Source organism: Fukomys damarensis, unplaced genomic scaffold (assembly GCF_012274545.1).
Source record: "Fukomys damarensis isolate Sample0158 unplaced genomic scaffold, DMR_v1.0_HiC HiC_scaffold_24, whole genome shotgun sequence".
Lineage (NCBI taxonomy): Eukaryota > Metazoa > Chordata > Mammalia > Rodentia > Bathyergidae > Fukomys > Fukomys damarensis.
In genome coordinates, this window is record NW_022900936.1 from 24,033,122 (window position 1) to 24,048,889 (window position 15,768).

At 37.3% G+C, this 15,768-nt stretch overlaps 1 pseudogene; it reads left to right on the top strand.

Moving 5' to 3' along the window:
• The first annotated feature begins 1,355 nt into the window (after positions 1-1,355).
• On the top strand, positions 1,356-2,807 carry LOC104847476 (annotated as a pseudogene).
• Positions 2,808-15,768: the final 12,961 nt, after the last annotated feature.

The window sequence follows — 15,768 nt, forward strand, 5'->3', positions numbered from 1 at the left end:
GAGAGAGAGAGAGAGGAGAGAGAGAGAGAGAGAGAGCGTGTGCTAAAGCAAGAAAGAGAGAATGCTGAGAATAGCACCACAGAGGGGCATAGATATGTTCATAACAGCCTTAATCAGTCCATACAGGAGATTTAATGTGGCTAGATGGAAAAGTAGATAGGAAAAAGGAATTTAGGACAGCTTTAGTATAAAATTATCACAATGATTTTTTCATGTTAAAACAGAATCATGTTATAAAAAGCTTTCATTGTTCATTTTTTTGGTACTGGGGATCGAACTCAGGTCCTTGTTCTTGCAAAGCAGACTGCGGAACCACTGAGCTAACCCCCCCAAAAAAAGAAAGGCTTTCATTTTTAACATATTTCTATTCAATATAGCCTCTGTATTGTACAATAGATCCTTGAACTTATTCCACCTCTGTAGCTGAAGTTTTATGTATTTTATTCAATAGCTTTCCCCATAAGAACCTTTAATATTTCTCCTGCCACATTTAATGAAAGATATGGAATTGACTATGGAAGTCGAGACTAGAAACAGTAAACTACTCACCCTTTGTCCATTTCAAATGGCCTGCATATAGTGATCAAACTGCTGTTTGGAGAGACAGAATTTAAGAAAATCATTGCCCACTCAGAGATAAACAGCCATGGTAGTTTAGACTCCAGCCTGGGAAGATGGTGTAACATGTGAAACACAAGCTCTAACATAAAATACATTAAAAATGAATGTTATGAATCAATAATAAAATCTCCCCAAGGCATTCATTTCCTTAATGTGACTCAGGAAATATGTCTTTTCAAATTAATGGTTTTTAAATTTTTGCTCTTCTGTAAAGAGATGCTATCATCTGAACATTTAGACTTAAAAAGGGCCTTCCATTTCCCCCACCATCTAGGAAAACATCTTAAGGAAAACAAAAGTATCATGAATTAGTGTTTTCTGTGGCTATAGAAATCTTACTACCTGTTCTCATAGTGTCCCGGTTTGAATAAATATACTTAAAACTCATGCTGAAATTAAAAAAAAAAATCCCTACATTGTAAAATAATGGTGGACATCATAGCTAATTTAAACAGAATATAATTAAGTAAGTTTATTTTAGGAAATTAGGTTGTATATCTGCAATGTAAGAATAGGTAGTTCCTAAATATTTTCCATCAATTAAAAGCTGTAGTATTTCATGAAAACCAAGTTAGGCGTTCCATTAAAATACGTATTTCCACTCTAAACTGCAATCTGCATATACCCATTAAGTCAGTTTTACAAAGCAAATGAAAATATGACCCCACTGTTCAGATGCAGCTGTCTGTTTCTTTTGAATATCTATCTTCAGCTTGCCTGCCTGTCATCCCTGACTCCACCATGTGACTCAAAAGACCTACAAAGTGTCCACCTCTGGCCCCTGGGCCTTCAGGGGCCTCTTGTACACCAGTGGCCGGGTTCCTGCATCAGCTCCTCCTGCTTCTGAATGGGCAGCAGCAGCAGCTTCTGGGGCAGCCTGGGTCTGGGCAGATATGGCAGGGCTGGTGGCATGGGGAACATCACAGCTGTCCAGGTGAACCAGAGTCTGCTGAACCCCCTGATTCTGGAGGTGAACCCTAACATTCAGACCTTGTGTATTCAGGAGAAGGAGCAGATAAAAAAACCTCAACAAGTTTGCCTTCTTCAGCGACAAGGTGTGGTTCCTGGAGCAGCAGAACAAGATGCAGGAGACAGGAGACAGGTGGAGCCTCCTGCTGCAGCACAAGACGTCCCGGAGCAACATGGACAATATGTTCAAAAGCCACATCAACAACCTCTGGTGGAAGATGGACACACTGGGCCAGGAGGCGGAGGTTGGCAGCATCCGAGTGCCGGGGAAGAATTTCAAGAATAAGTAACTTTATGCAATCAAGAGGCATAGAGATGGAAAATGAATTTGTCCTCATCAAGAAGGATGTGGATGAAGCTTAAGTGACAAGGTGTGGCTCGAGTCTCACCTGGAAGGGCTGACTGATGAGATCAATTTCCTCAGCTGTATGAAGAGGACAGCTGCTGTCTCAGTTCCCAGACACATCTGTGGTGCTGTCCGTGGACAACAGCTGCTCCCTGGACCTGGACGGTGTCATCGCTGGGGATAAGGCCCAATATGAGGAGATTGCCAGTGACAGCCGGGCCGAGGCTGAGGACACGTACCAGATCAAGTATGGAGAGCTGCAGACTGTGGCTGGGAAGCAAAGGGATGACTCATGAAGTCCGAGATCTCTGAGACGAACCACAGGATCAGTCGCCTCCAGGTGGAGGTTGAGGCCCTCAAAGGTTGGAGAGCGTCTCTGGAGGCTGCCATCGCTGATGCTGAGCAGCGTGGGGAGCTGGTCATTAAGAAGGCCCATGCTAAGCTGGCACAGCTAGAGGGGACCCTGAAGAAGGCCAAGCAGGACGTGGCTTGGCAGCCGCACGAGTACCATGAGCTGAGGAACTCCAAACCGGCACTGGATGTCGAGATTGCCACTTACCGCAAACAACTGGAGGGCTAGCAGAACAGGCTGGAGGCTGGGATGAAGATCATAAGTATCCACACGAAGACCACCAGTGGCTACTCAGTAGTGGTGAGTTCACTCCACCAGGCTTTCCCAAGCCCTGGCACCAACTCTGCCATATTTGTGAAGAAGATCAAGACCTGTGATGGGAGGCTGGTATCTTTGAGGTCCTGCCAGAGTGAACAGACTGTGGCAGCCTCTCTCACCCTGCACCCCTCCCCAGCTGCCCCAGAGCCTGTAGGGGAGGCAGCTATATATGGAAGCATTGGTAACAAGAGCACCACCTGAGGCTCAGCCTTGTCCCTCAGCCCACCCTTGGGAGGAAACTACTCCCTGGGATACCCCTTTTTGTCCATGCCCTTCACCAAAAGCCAATTCAAGTGTCTTTTTCAGAATAAAGCCTGAGCTGGTTCTGATAAAAAAAAGAAAGTAAGAAAAGAAAGAAAGAACATATGAGTATTGAGCAAAAAACAAATAACAAATAAATGCATGCAAAAGCACTGTTCTCAGATAGAGTGAAGTAAAAAGAAAAATATTTTCAAAGGAAAATTAAAAATATAATTGAATTTGTGTTAAAGGTGTAAATAGAAAACAAGTACATTTTTATTCTTTATAAATTTAAATGAACAGGTATGCCTGTTCAGTAAAATTTACGATGTTTAGTCTTTGAAAATATAAATGTGATGGCCTCCACATATGGATACCAAATATAATTTTTCCCATGAAATTTTGCATTTGTGTTGTTTGGTTCAGTGGGTACATTAACCAAGGGAACAATTTATCAGAGTAGTCTATGAAATCAGTATTTTTATAAAATTTGGAGTTTAACTTACCTAGTGAATGGGCCTTTAGATTTTAAAGGTGTCTAGATTATTTTAATGTAATTGGCACTTGACTCTAATGGAAAGTCAAATACACATCTAATGCTGGGAGATTAACAGAGTTTAGCTACTTTCCTGAGGCAGAAATGAATGTGCACTAATTCCTTCCTGTGTATTAACTGCCTACATAAAGTCTGAGGACTAAAAATAAACAAATAAATTGCATCTCTTATCATTTATATAATTACAGCAGGTTATTAAATAATTTAATATCATTAATCTGTCAAGCACAGTCTTTCTCATCAAAGAGAGCACTATTTGTACCAACAGTTTTATGGATTAAAAGCAATTATATACCCAAGTGGCTGCCGGAAAAGATAGATAATGAGAAAATATGGAATCTCAAGACTATTCTTTAGAAGATATAGAAAAAAGTTGTGCTAAAGATCTCACACCTTTCAGAAGTTAGCAATTTGGTATTTTTATATTACACTTAAAAAAGGATTGATGGTCAAGTATGTTTTAATCCATTGTCATCCAGGCATAAAATCTTGCAAAAGATCAACAGGACTAAAGGACTTCACCCCAGCTTTACTCATTCACCATACAAGTACATATTAAACACTTAGAATAATTTCCTTTTTTATTATGCCGCATATGGAAGATAATAAAGAGAAGTGGAAATACACTTCTGGACTTTAGGGGTGGGTCAAATATATAAAGGAAAGATCAGATGATGGTTTTGCAAGAACCTGGAGAGTTTGATCTCCATAGCTAGATTATAGCTTAAAACATGTGGGACAAAAAAGAGAGTTGTTACTCAGCCCAACTATTTTCTGAGTAATTTAGATGGAGACAACATCAGTAAAGGAAGATATATGGGTAGAACTTCAAAACTAATGAAATAACAGCCATTCCCTTTTGGTTAACATCTTCATTTACAACAAAACAAAACAAAACAAGGCAATTGGCATTGAATAAGAATATATAGTGAGCTTCCGAGCAGAAGCTGAGAATAATTAAAGCTGTTACTCTTTTACTTTAGTTGTGTAAACATCAACTGTATCATTTTAATGCATATCTCTTTGTAACATAAGGCATTTTGATTATATATTTTAAATAATGCATTTAGTAGTAATTTTTAATGCAGAGTTTTTAACTTCCTTTAAAAATATAACCAAAAGAAAAAGTAAAAGTCAAGTGTTTTTGAAGCTCTTTGGCTGTTGTAGCTTTTGAATGAAAAAAGTTGGTTTAGAGAAAATAAAACATTCATCTTTGACCCTGAAGGGTTTTACACCAGAGTTTTTCAATCCTCTTCTAGACATAAGCATGGCAGAATACTTTCAACTTCACCTCTATTATTTGAAATATCTTAGTACTATTAATACTCAAGCTTTCTTTTTCTGCTATACATCTGTTCACTTGAAACTGAAACTTTCTTGACTGTCCAGTTGTTAAGTCGAAGGGGTGCCTGAGCCAGAGGTTTGATTCTGACTTGTGTAGTGATTCATTATCCCATAGTGAGTTTTTTGACAGCCTTTTGATATGTTCTAGTTAATTCCCACTGTTACTCTTCACTTGCTGACTGTTGTTTCCGTAACAATTCCCTGATTATTCTTAAGGTGTTATTATCAATCTGGGGTCCTTTGAAGTCTTAGAATTTTGGTTCTGTTTATTCAAGTGCAGATGAAATGCTTTATTAGGTGATTAACATGACTATTGCAACTGAAAACAGTAATACTTGCTTAGAAATTCCTTATTTTAAACCTGGGATATAGTTGGTATTCTTTATGGATTTTTTCCACTCACAAACCAAGACTGTGAGCTAGTGTATTAGAATCAAAAGCAGTAGGCAAGCAGTAACTGAATATAAAGGCTTTTTAAAAAATGTGAGATTAAACAATTTTTAACTGTTCATTTTTAAAAATTAATTTTATTGATACATTAAAGGTGTACAGTGTTGTGACATTCATCATTGGAAATTTGCACCTTTACATAATCCATCTTGGTGCTTATGTTTTCCTCCTTCCCTGGCCCTCCCTTCAACCTCTCCACCCCTCCCTATCTATGAAGACTTTGTTTGCATTTTTCTTTTTCTTATGTTAATTCCATTTCCATCTTTCTTTTCCCCTAACCCTCCCATTTCCTTTTCTGCTTTGCACCTTTGCTTCCTATTTCAAATTATCTATTCTACCTTTTAGTCCTCATTTACACTTTCAGTTTCTCACACCAGAGAAACTATTCAGTATTTATACATATGTGTCCTATTTATTTCACTTAAGAGTATCGCCTCAGTGTGCATCCATTTAGCTATACATGTGTCTAGTTTCTCGTTCTTTATGGCTGAGTAGTGCTCCATTTTATATTAAAAAGCACATTTTCTTTATCCAGTCTCCTGTTGATGGGCAGTTGGGCTGCTTTCAAGTTTTAGCTATCACCAATTGTGCTACTATGAACATGGGTGCACATATGTCACGGTGGTCTTATTATTTTAATTCTTTGGGAAAGAAATCCGGCAGGGGGATAGCATAGCAGGGTCAAATGGTACCTCCGGTCCTAGTTCCTCGAGATATCTCCATACTGATTTCCACAGTGGTTTTACCAGCCTACGCTCCCACCAGCAGTGGAGCAGGGTTCCTCTTTCCCCACTGTCCCACAGGCATTTATCATTGGTTAATTTCATGATAGAAACCATTCTTTCTGGGATGAGGTGGAATCTCATTGTTGGTTTCATTTGTACTTCTTGAATGACCAGTGATGTTGAACTTTTTTTTGTATGTTTATTTGAAATTCTACTTCTTTGTCTGAGAAATGTCTGTTCATTTCAGATGCCCATTTTTGAATCAGGTCTTTAAATTTGGGAGGGCTGACTTTAAGTTCTTTATATATTCTCCATAGTAGAGCTTTGTCTGAGGAAGAGCTGGTGAAAAGTTATTCCCAACTTGTGGGTTGTCTCTTCACACTATTGATTGTTTCTCTTGCTGTGCAGAAGCTTTTTAATAAAAAGAGATTCCACTCGTTGATTGTTTGTGCTAGTTCATGGGCAACTGAGGTTTTCTTAATAAAATGTTTTCCTACACCAATGTTTTCTAGAGTTCTACCTAACCGCTTTTCCAGCTGGTTTGGTGTTTCTGTTTTAATATTTTGATATTTTGTCCATTTCAATTTTAGTTTAGTGCATGGTGAGAGATATAGGTCTACTTTTAATCTTTGGAAAATTGAAACCCAATTTTCCCAGCACCATTTATTAAACAGCCTATCTTTCCTCCAGTGAGGGTGTTTGGCTCCTTCGTTGAAGATGAGGTGGCTGAGTGTGTCTAGACTTGCTTATGCATCTGCTAACCTTTCCGCTGGTCCTCAGGTCTGTTTCTTAGCCAGTACCATGTTGTTTTTATACAGTAGCTTTGTAGTATAGTTTCAAGTTGGGGACTGTGATTCCCCCTACCTTCTCTTTATTGCCTAGAAATACTTTTGCTGTTCTAGGTCTCTTCTGGCTCCAAATGAATTTCTGGATTGTTTTCTCAAGGTCTGTGAAGCATGCTGCTGGGATTTCAATTGTGATTGCATTGAATCTATGTAGCAATTTTGTAAGTATCGCCATTTGCATTATGTTGATTCTTCCTACCCAGGAGCAAGAGATGTCTTTCCATTTTCTGATATCCTCTTCAATCTCTTTTTTCAGAGTGTAGTACTTTTCAGAGTGGAGGTCTTTGATTTCTTTCATCAGGTGGATTCCTAGGAGTTTCAATTTTTTGGATGCTATTGTGAAAGGGGTTGTTTGTCCCATTGCTCTCTCTGTGAGTATGTTTTGTGTATACAGAAAATTGATTAATTTTTGTGTGTTGATCTTGTATCCAGCTACTTAGCTGAATTTTGTTATTAAGTCTAGAAAACTTTTGTGGAGTTCTTGGGGCCTTCTATATAGAGTATCAAATTGCAAACAATAACAATTTGATTTCTTTATTTCCTCTTTTTGTTTCTTTTATTTCTTTCTCTTTTCTAATTGCTGTGGCTAATGTTTCCAAAACTATATTGAACAGGAGTGGTGATAGTGGACATCCTTGTCTTGTTCCTGATTTTAGTGTGTGTGAAGGATTTGAGTTTTTGACCATTTAGTTTGACATTGGCTATTGGTTTTTCACAGATTGCTTTAATCAGAGTGATGTGGAGACAATCTATTCCAATTTTTTAGAGTGTTTTTTATCATAAATATTTGTTGGATTTTGTCAAATGCTTTTTTGCATCTATTGAGATGATCATATGGTTTTTATCCTTGGCTCTATTAATAAAGTGTATTACATTTATTGATTTGCGTATGTTGAAACATCCCAGCATCCCTGGGATGAATCCCACTTGGGCAGGGTGTATGATCTTCTTAATGATCTCCTGCATTCTATTTGCAAGTATCTTATTAAAGATTTTTGCATCAATGTTCAATAGTGAGATTGGCCTGTAGTTCTTTTTTTTCAGTTGGGTCTTTCTCTGCTTTGGGAATCAAGGTGATGCTTGCTTCCAGGAATGAGTTCAGGAGTATTGCTTCCCTTTCAATTTCATTAGTGGTGATAGTTCCTCTGTAAATGTCTTGTAGAGTTCAGCAGTGAAGCCATCAAGACCCAGACTGTTTTGGTTGGTAAGTTTTTTATTATGTTTTAAATTTCATTGATTGGTATTGGGTTGTTTAGAATTTTTAGGTCATCTTCATTCAATTTTGGTAATTCATACAAATCTAGGATTCTATTTCTTTTGTATTTTCCATCTTATAGGCATGTAGGTTTTTGAAGTAGGTATTGATGGTCTCTCGATTTATGCTGGATCCATTGTATTTTCACTGTTTTCATTCCTAATTGCATGGATTTGGGCCCTTTCTTTCCTTTTTTATTTCTTTGTTAAGGTTGGCTAAGGGTTTGTTAGTTTTATCCTTTCAAAGAAACAACTCTTGGTTTCATTGATTTCTTTGTATTATTCTGTTAGTCACCATTGCATTAATTTCTGCCCTGATCTTTATAATTTTCTCCCTTGTATGAGCTTTGGGTTTGACCTGCTCTTTTTTTTTTTTTTCTAGATGTTTGAGGTTCAACATTACATTGTGTATTTGAGCTCATTCTGTTTTCCTAATATGAGTATTCACTGCTATAAATTTCCCTTGTAAGACTGCTTTTATGGTGTCCCATAGACTCAGATATATTGTACTGTCATTGTCGTTCAATTGTAGGAAATTTTTTATTTATTCTTTAATTTCCTCTATGACCCATTGGTTTTTGAGAAGTATGTTTTTCAATTTCCATGTGTTTATGAAATTCCTGCAGTTTCTTTTGCAATTTATCTCCAATTTCATCCCACTATAATATACAGATGATATAATATCTCCTGATAATATACAGGGGAAAACTTCAATTCCTTTGTACTTACTTAAACATGTTCTATGAGTGAACATTTAGTCTATATTGGGAATGATCAATGTGCACCTGAAAAGAATGTGCATTCTTTTTTTCTTACAGATTTAATTGAGTTTATTGGTACATTTTAGGGATACAGTACACTTACATTCATTGTTGGGATATTGTACCTCTACATGGCAGGTCTTGGTTCTCATTTTTTCCCCTTGTCCCTGCCCTCCATTCACCCCCTCCTCCCCTCCCCATCTACAAACACTTTATTTCCAAATTTTCATTATCTCACATTTTTTTCTTTTCCCTTATTACCCTTCCCCTACCCATCCCACCTTCCCTACACCTTTAGCTCCTTTCTTCCCATTTCTCAATGTCAGTAATCTTATTAGGATCTTCTGTATTATTGCAGATTATTCACACCAGAGAAACTATTTGGTATTTAAACATTTGTGCCTTCTTTATTTCACTTAGGAGTATATCTTCAATATTTATCCATTTTCCTATGAATGAATCTATTTTTTCATCTTTATGGCTGAGTAATATTCCATTTTATAGAAAAACCACATCTTTATCCAGTCACCAACTGATGGGCAAATGGGCTGTTTCCAAATTTTAGCTATTACAAACTGTGCCACTATAAACATGGGTGCACATGTATGACTGTGTTATGATTCTTTTAATTCTTTTGGAAAGATACCCAGCAGAGGGATGGCTTGGTCAAATGGAACCTCTAGTCCAAGCTCTTTGAGGTACCTCCATATTGATTTCCATAGTGGTCGCACCAGTCTGCACTCCCACCAACAATGGAGAAGGGTTCCTTTCTCCCCACAACTGTGCTAACATTTGTTATTGTGTGATTTCTTGATAGCAGACATTCTTTGTGGGGTGAGGTGGAATCTCAGTGTTGTCTTCATCTGCAACTCTTGAATGACCAGTGATGTGGAACATTTTTTCATATATTTTCTTGCTGCTTTTACTTCTTCATCTGAGAAATGTCTGTTCATTTCAGATGCTCATTTTTGAACTGGGTCTTTATATGTGGGGGTGCTGGTTGTTTTGAGTTGTTTATACATTCTAGATAATAGTCCTTTGAGGAGCATCTGGTAAAAAGATTTTCCCACATTTTAGGTTGTCTCTTCATTCTATTGATGGTTTGTTTTGCAGTGCAGAAGCTTTTTAATAAGATGAGACCCCAGTTGTTGATTTTCCCTACTAGTGCCTGTGCTACTGAGGATTTGTTCATAAAGTCTTTTCCTATGCCAATGTCTTCCAGAGTTCTGCCTAACTTACCGTCTCGCTAGTTTAGTGTTTCTGTTTTAATATTTAGATCTTTAATCCACTTGGATTTTAATTTAGTGCATGGTGAAAGATAAGGGTCCAGATTTAATCCATGGCAGGTTGAAATCCAGTTTTTCCAACACCATTTATTAAAGAGGATATCTTTCCTCCACTGAGGATGGTCAGCTCCTTTGTCAAAGATGAGGTAGCTGAGTACATGTGGATTGGTTTTTGTGTCTTCCAATCTGTTCCACTGATCCTCAGGCCTGTTTCTTTGCAGTACCACACTGTTTTTATCACAGTGGCTTTGTAGTATAGTTTCAAATTGGGAATTGTTATACCTGTTGCCATGTGTCTGTTGCCTAGGATGGCTTTTGCTACTCTAGGTCTCTTATGGTTCCAAATGAATTTTTGGATTCTTTCTTCTAGTTACGTGAAATATAGTGTTGGAATTTCAATTGGCATTGCATTGAATCTGTATAGCAGTTTTGGTAGTATGGCCATTTTCACTATGTTGATTCTTCCTACCCAGGAGCAAGGGTTATCTTTCCATTTTTTTATATCCTTTTCAAATTCTTTTTTCAGATGTAGAGAACTTTTGCTTCTTTTGTTAGATTGATTCATAGATACTTCATTTTTGGGGATGCTATTGTGAAGGGAATTGTTTCTCTAACTTCTTTCTCAGTGTGTCTTTTATTTGTGTATAAGAAGGCTATTGATTTTTGGGTGTTCAACTTGTATCCAGCTACTCTACTGAATCTGTCAATTAAGTCTAGAAGTCTTTTGGTGGAGTTTTTTGGGCCTTCAATGTAGAGTATCATATCATCAGCAAATAATGACATTTTAACTTCTTCCTTTCCTATATTTTGCTTTAATTTCTTTCTCTTGTCTAATTTCTATGACTAATGTTGCCAGAACTATATTAAAGAGGAGTGGTGATAGTGAGCATCCTTGTCTTTTTCCTGATTTTAATGTGAAGGTTTTCAGTTTTTGGCCATTTAATATGATGTTGGCTGTTGATTTTTCATAGATAGCCTTTGTTAGGTTGAGATATAGACCATCTATTCCAATTTTTTGTAGAGTTTTTGTCATGAATGGGTGTTGAGTTTTCTCAAATTCTTTTTCTGTATCTCTTGAGAGCATCATACGGTTTTTGTCCTTGATTTTGTTAATATAGTGTATTACATTTATTGATTTATGTATGTTGAACCACCCTTACATCCCTAGAATAAATCCAACTTGGTCAGGATGTATTATCTTCTTGATAATCCTCTGTATTCTGTTTGCTAGTATCTTATTAAGGATTTTTGCAATTATATTCATTAAGGAAATTGGCCTGTAGTCCTCCTTTTTAATTGCATCTTTCCCTGGTTTGGGAATCAAAGTGATACTTGCTTCCAGGAATGAATTTGGAAGTGTAGCTTCCCTTTCAATTTTGTTGAAAAGTATGAAGAGTAATGGCAGTAGTTCTTCTCTAGATGTCTTGTAAAATTCAGCAGTGAATCCATCAAGGCCTGGGCTTTTTTTGTTGGTAAATTTTTAATTACATTTTCAATTTCACTGACTGTAATTGGGGTGTTTAAAATTTTTTTGTCTTCTTCATTCAACTTTGGTAATTCATAAGTATCTAAAAATCTGTCCATTTCTTCTGTGTTTTACATTTTATTGGAGTACAGGTTCTCAAAGTAGGTATTAATGAACCTCTGGGTTTCTATTGTATCAGTTGTGACTTCGCCTTTTTCATTCCTGATTGCATGAATCTGAGCCTTCTCTTGTTTTTTTTTTTTTTTTTGATAAGATTAGCTAAGGGTTTGTCGATTTTATTTATTCTTTCAAAAAGAAAGTCTTTATTTCATTTATTTTTTGTGTTGTTTTCTTAGTTTCCATCGCATTGATTTCTGCTTGAATCTTTATAATTTGCTCTCTTGTTTGAGCTTTGGGTTTTTCTTGCTCTTGCTTTCTAGGAGTCTAAGATTCATCATTAGGTTGTTTATTTGAGCTTGCTCTGTTTTCCTAGTGTGGGCATTCAACTTTATGAATTTTCCCCATGGAGCTGCTTTCATTGTGTCCCATAAATTCCTGTATGTTGTATTGGCATTTTCATTTATTTGTGAAAACTGTCTAATTTCTTCTTTAATTTCCTCTGTAATCCATTGATTGTTCAGGAGAGTGTTGTTCAGTTTCCATGTGCTTGTGAAGTTCCTACAGTTTCTTGTGCTATTGATCTCCAGTTTGATTGCACTATGATCTGATAATATACAGGGGATGACTTCAATTCTTTTGCATTTATTCAGACCTGTTCTGTCAGCCAATATGTAGTCTATCTTGGAGAATCATCCATGTGCAGCTGAAAAGAATGTATATTCTGATTTTGTGGGGTGGAATACTCTGTAGACATCTATTAAGTCCATGTGTTCCAAAGCTTGGTTCAGTTCTATTATTTCATTGTTGATTTTCTGCCTAGATGATCTGTCAATTTGTGATAGTGGGCATTTAAATCTCGTACTACAATTGTATTCATCCTTATTTGGTTTTTCATGTTTCTTAATATTTGTTTTATAAGGTTGGGGGCATTTGTATTTGGTGCATATATGTTTATGATTCTCATCTCTTCCTCTTGAATCGTTCCCTTTACAAGGATGTAGTGGCCTTCTTTGTCTCTCTTAATGAGTTTTGGTTTGAAATTTACTTTGTCTGCAAATAAGATTGCTACCCCTGCTTTTTTCTGGGCTCCTGATGCCTGGAGAATTGTTTTCCATCCTTTCTCTTTCAGTCTGTGGGTTTCCTTTTGCACTAGGTGTGTTTCTTGTATACAACATATTGTTGGATTTTGCTTCTTAATCCATTCTGCCAGTCTACTCCTCTTGATTGGTGAATTGAGGACATTAACATTGATGGTTATAACTGATATGTTCTGACTTATTATTGTCATGTTTTTGTCCTTTTGTTGACTCTTTTTGCTTTTTCTCCCCTCTCATTTTAGTTTCTTGCCTTGCCTATTTGATTTGGTCTGTTGGACCTCATGGTATTGTGACCTTTGTTCTTCTTTTCTAGGATATTGTTTAGAATTCCTTGTAGTGGTGGTTTGGTGTTCATGAAGTTTCTCAGGTGTTCTTTGTTGTGGAAGTATCTTACTTCCCTGTCCATTTTGAAAGATAGTTTTGCAGGATACATCAGTCTAGGTTGGTGATTGTTTTATTTTGGGACTTGAAATACCTGACTCCATGCTCTCCTTGACCTAAGAGTTTGTGTTGAAAAGTCTACTGTGATTCTGATGGGCTTTCCTTTGCATGTGATTTGTTTGTTTTCTCTTACTGCTTGTAGTATTTTGTTCTTCTGTTGGATTTCTCGGATCTTGATTATTATATGTCTAGGTGTAGATTTTTTTTTTATCATGGATAGTTGGAGTTTTATATGCCTCACTGATCTGTATGTCTAATTCTTCCCTTCTGTTTGGGAAGTTTTCTGTCATTAATTCTGTGAAGAGCTTTTTCAAGTCATTTGTTTTTTCTCCTTCTATTTCTTGGATTCCTATCAGTCCTATGTTTTTTTTTTTTTTTTTTTTGCATCATCTAGATTTTGTTGGATCAATTTCTCATGATCCGTTACTGTTTTTGAGAGACCTATTTTTTGAAGGTCACTGACTGCAATCCTATTTTCTATATCTGAAATTCTATCTTTGAAATCTTTTATTTAGTTGTGTATACTTTCAATAGAGTTTTTAATCTCCTGGCTATCTGTTTGAATCTATTTTATGGATTCCATTTCTTTCCTCTGTTGGGCATTCATTGTTTCCATTTCTTTCTTATGCTGAGTCTTCATGCCTTCTATCGTGGTCTTGAGCTCATCTATTTTTTTGTCAGTTTGTTCTAGAGTCTTGAATCATGACTTCCATTTTGCTCACCATCTCTATGGTTAACTGGGAAATTATTTCTGATTTGAATTTTTCTAGAGCCTTGTTCTGTTTTGTTGCCTCCTGTGCTATGGGTCCAGGGTGTCCTGCTGGTTCACTATGAGACTGTTCATCTTCATTTGTCCTACTGTTTGGCACTGGTGAACTGGAAGTCTGTCTTTGTGTCTTGCTTAAGTGTTTTGTAATTTTTATTTTTGTTGTTGGGTTGTCCTTGTTTTAATTTCTGGGTTATTACTGAAATCTTCTTGATATAGCTGCGTTTTAGCTTTTGAGTCTCTAATGACTCATAGACATCCTCATTTTAATAATGTAGGAGAAAAGAACTCATTCAATCAATCGCAATCCTTAATCCCAATTGATACATTCAGCAGCCCAATAGGATCAAGCACAGCTTTCAAATTGACCACTTGTCGTAGTCATTAATCTATCACCTTTAAACCATGTGAATTAAATTAATATCAAGAAACAGGCCAAAATATGTTTGCAGTGAATACGCTTTGCAATAGAGCATCTTTACCATTTAGGATGGGAGCTTAGACTGAGTTAGGATGAGAAGAGTAGATAAGTGAATGAATTGGAGAAGGTTTCAAGTGAAGCCAGAGGATGTAGAATGACCATACTACCTTTATGACACTATTAAGTTCAAAGGGGATAGACAGAGTGCAGGAATCAGGAGAAGGATATATCCCCTTAACAGTAACAGGGGCTTGCCTTCCCTTGAAACTACAGAGACATGAGTGAGATAAAATGACAGGAGAAAAGAACATAAAGAAAAAAAGAAAAAGTGATGAAAGAAGAAGGCTGAGTTAGGGCAGGAGCAGGAATCAAAAGGGAGATGAGGGATAATATGGTAGAACAAGAGACTGAGTTGGAGAAAGAGGAGAGAAAAAAGAAAGAAATTGTAAGGTGGCATGAGGAAAAAAAAAGAATTTGGAGGGCCTCTTTCAGACTATGTTTCTGTTGTCATATTATACCATGTGTACAGTCATGTGCAGAACCAAATCCCCTGATCTCAGCTAGCCAATGGCAGGTCCCCGCGACTCAGACTGATATCAGTCTACAAGGCCTAAATTGAGTTTCCCAACCTGCAGGGTTGAACTCCACTCAGTTCTATTACAGGTTTCCCCTGCCCTTTCTTTAAAGATGTTCAAAGTTGGGAGCTCAGAAAACTACCCTTCATGAGCACCTATGCCTCTGTAGAGTGGGTCCAAGGACTGGCCTAATCAGAAGGTCTGAGAATGGCGGCAGGGGGGAGGTCAGGTCGTGGGAGTGTTTCAAGGGTGCCCCCACAGCTCCCTTCCTTGCTGTAGCTGGTGGCACGCAGTCAGGGAAGTCAGGTGGGCCTGAGCAGGTGGCCAGAGACATCTCCGCAGACCTTCCTTGCTGGATCTGGTGGCATGCAGTCGGGGAGGTCATGGACCTGCTGGGTGGGCCTGAGCAGGCAGCCCGAGAGATCAAAGAATTTTTATTCTGATTTTGTGGGGTGGCACACTGAAAATGTCTGTTAATTTCATTTGTTCAAGAGTTTGATTGAGTTCTACTATTTCTTTGTTTATTTTTTGTCTGGTTGATCAACCATTTGTTACAGTGGATTATTGAGATCTCCCACTACTATTAGTGCTTGTATGATTTTTCATGTCCATTATTATTTGTTTTATATAATTGGGTTTTAGTTTTTAGTGCATACATATTTATGATTGCCATCTCTTTCTCTTGGATTATTCCCTTTACAAGGATGTAGGGTCCTTCTTTGTTTGTCATAATCTGTGTTGGTTTGAAATCCATTGGATCTGCAAAGAGGATAGCTACTCCTGCATTTAGTTTATTGATACATTTAAAGCAAAAAA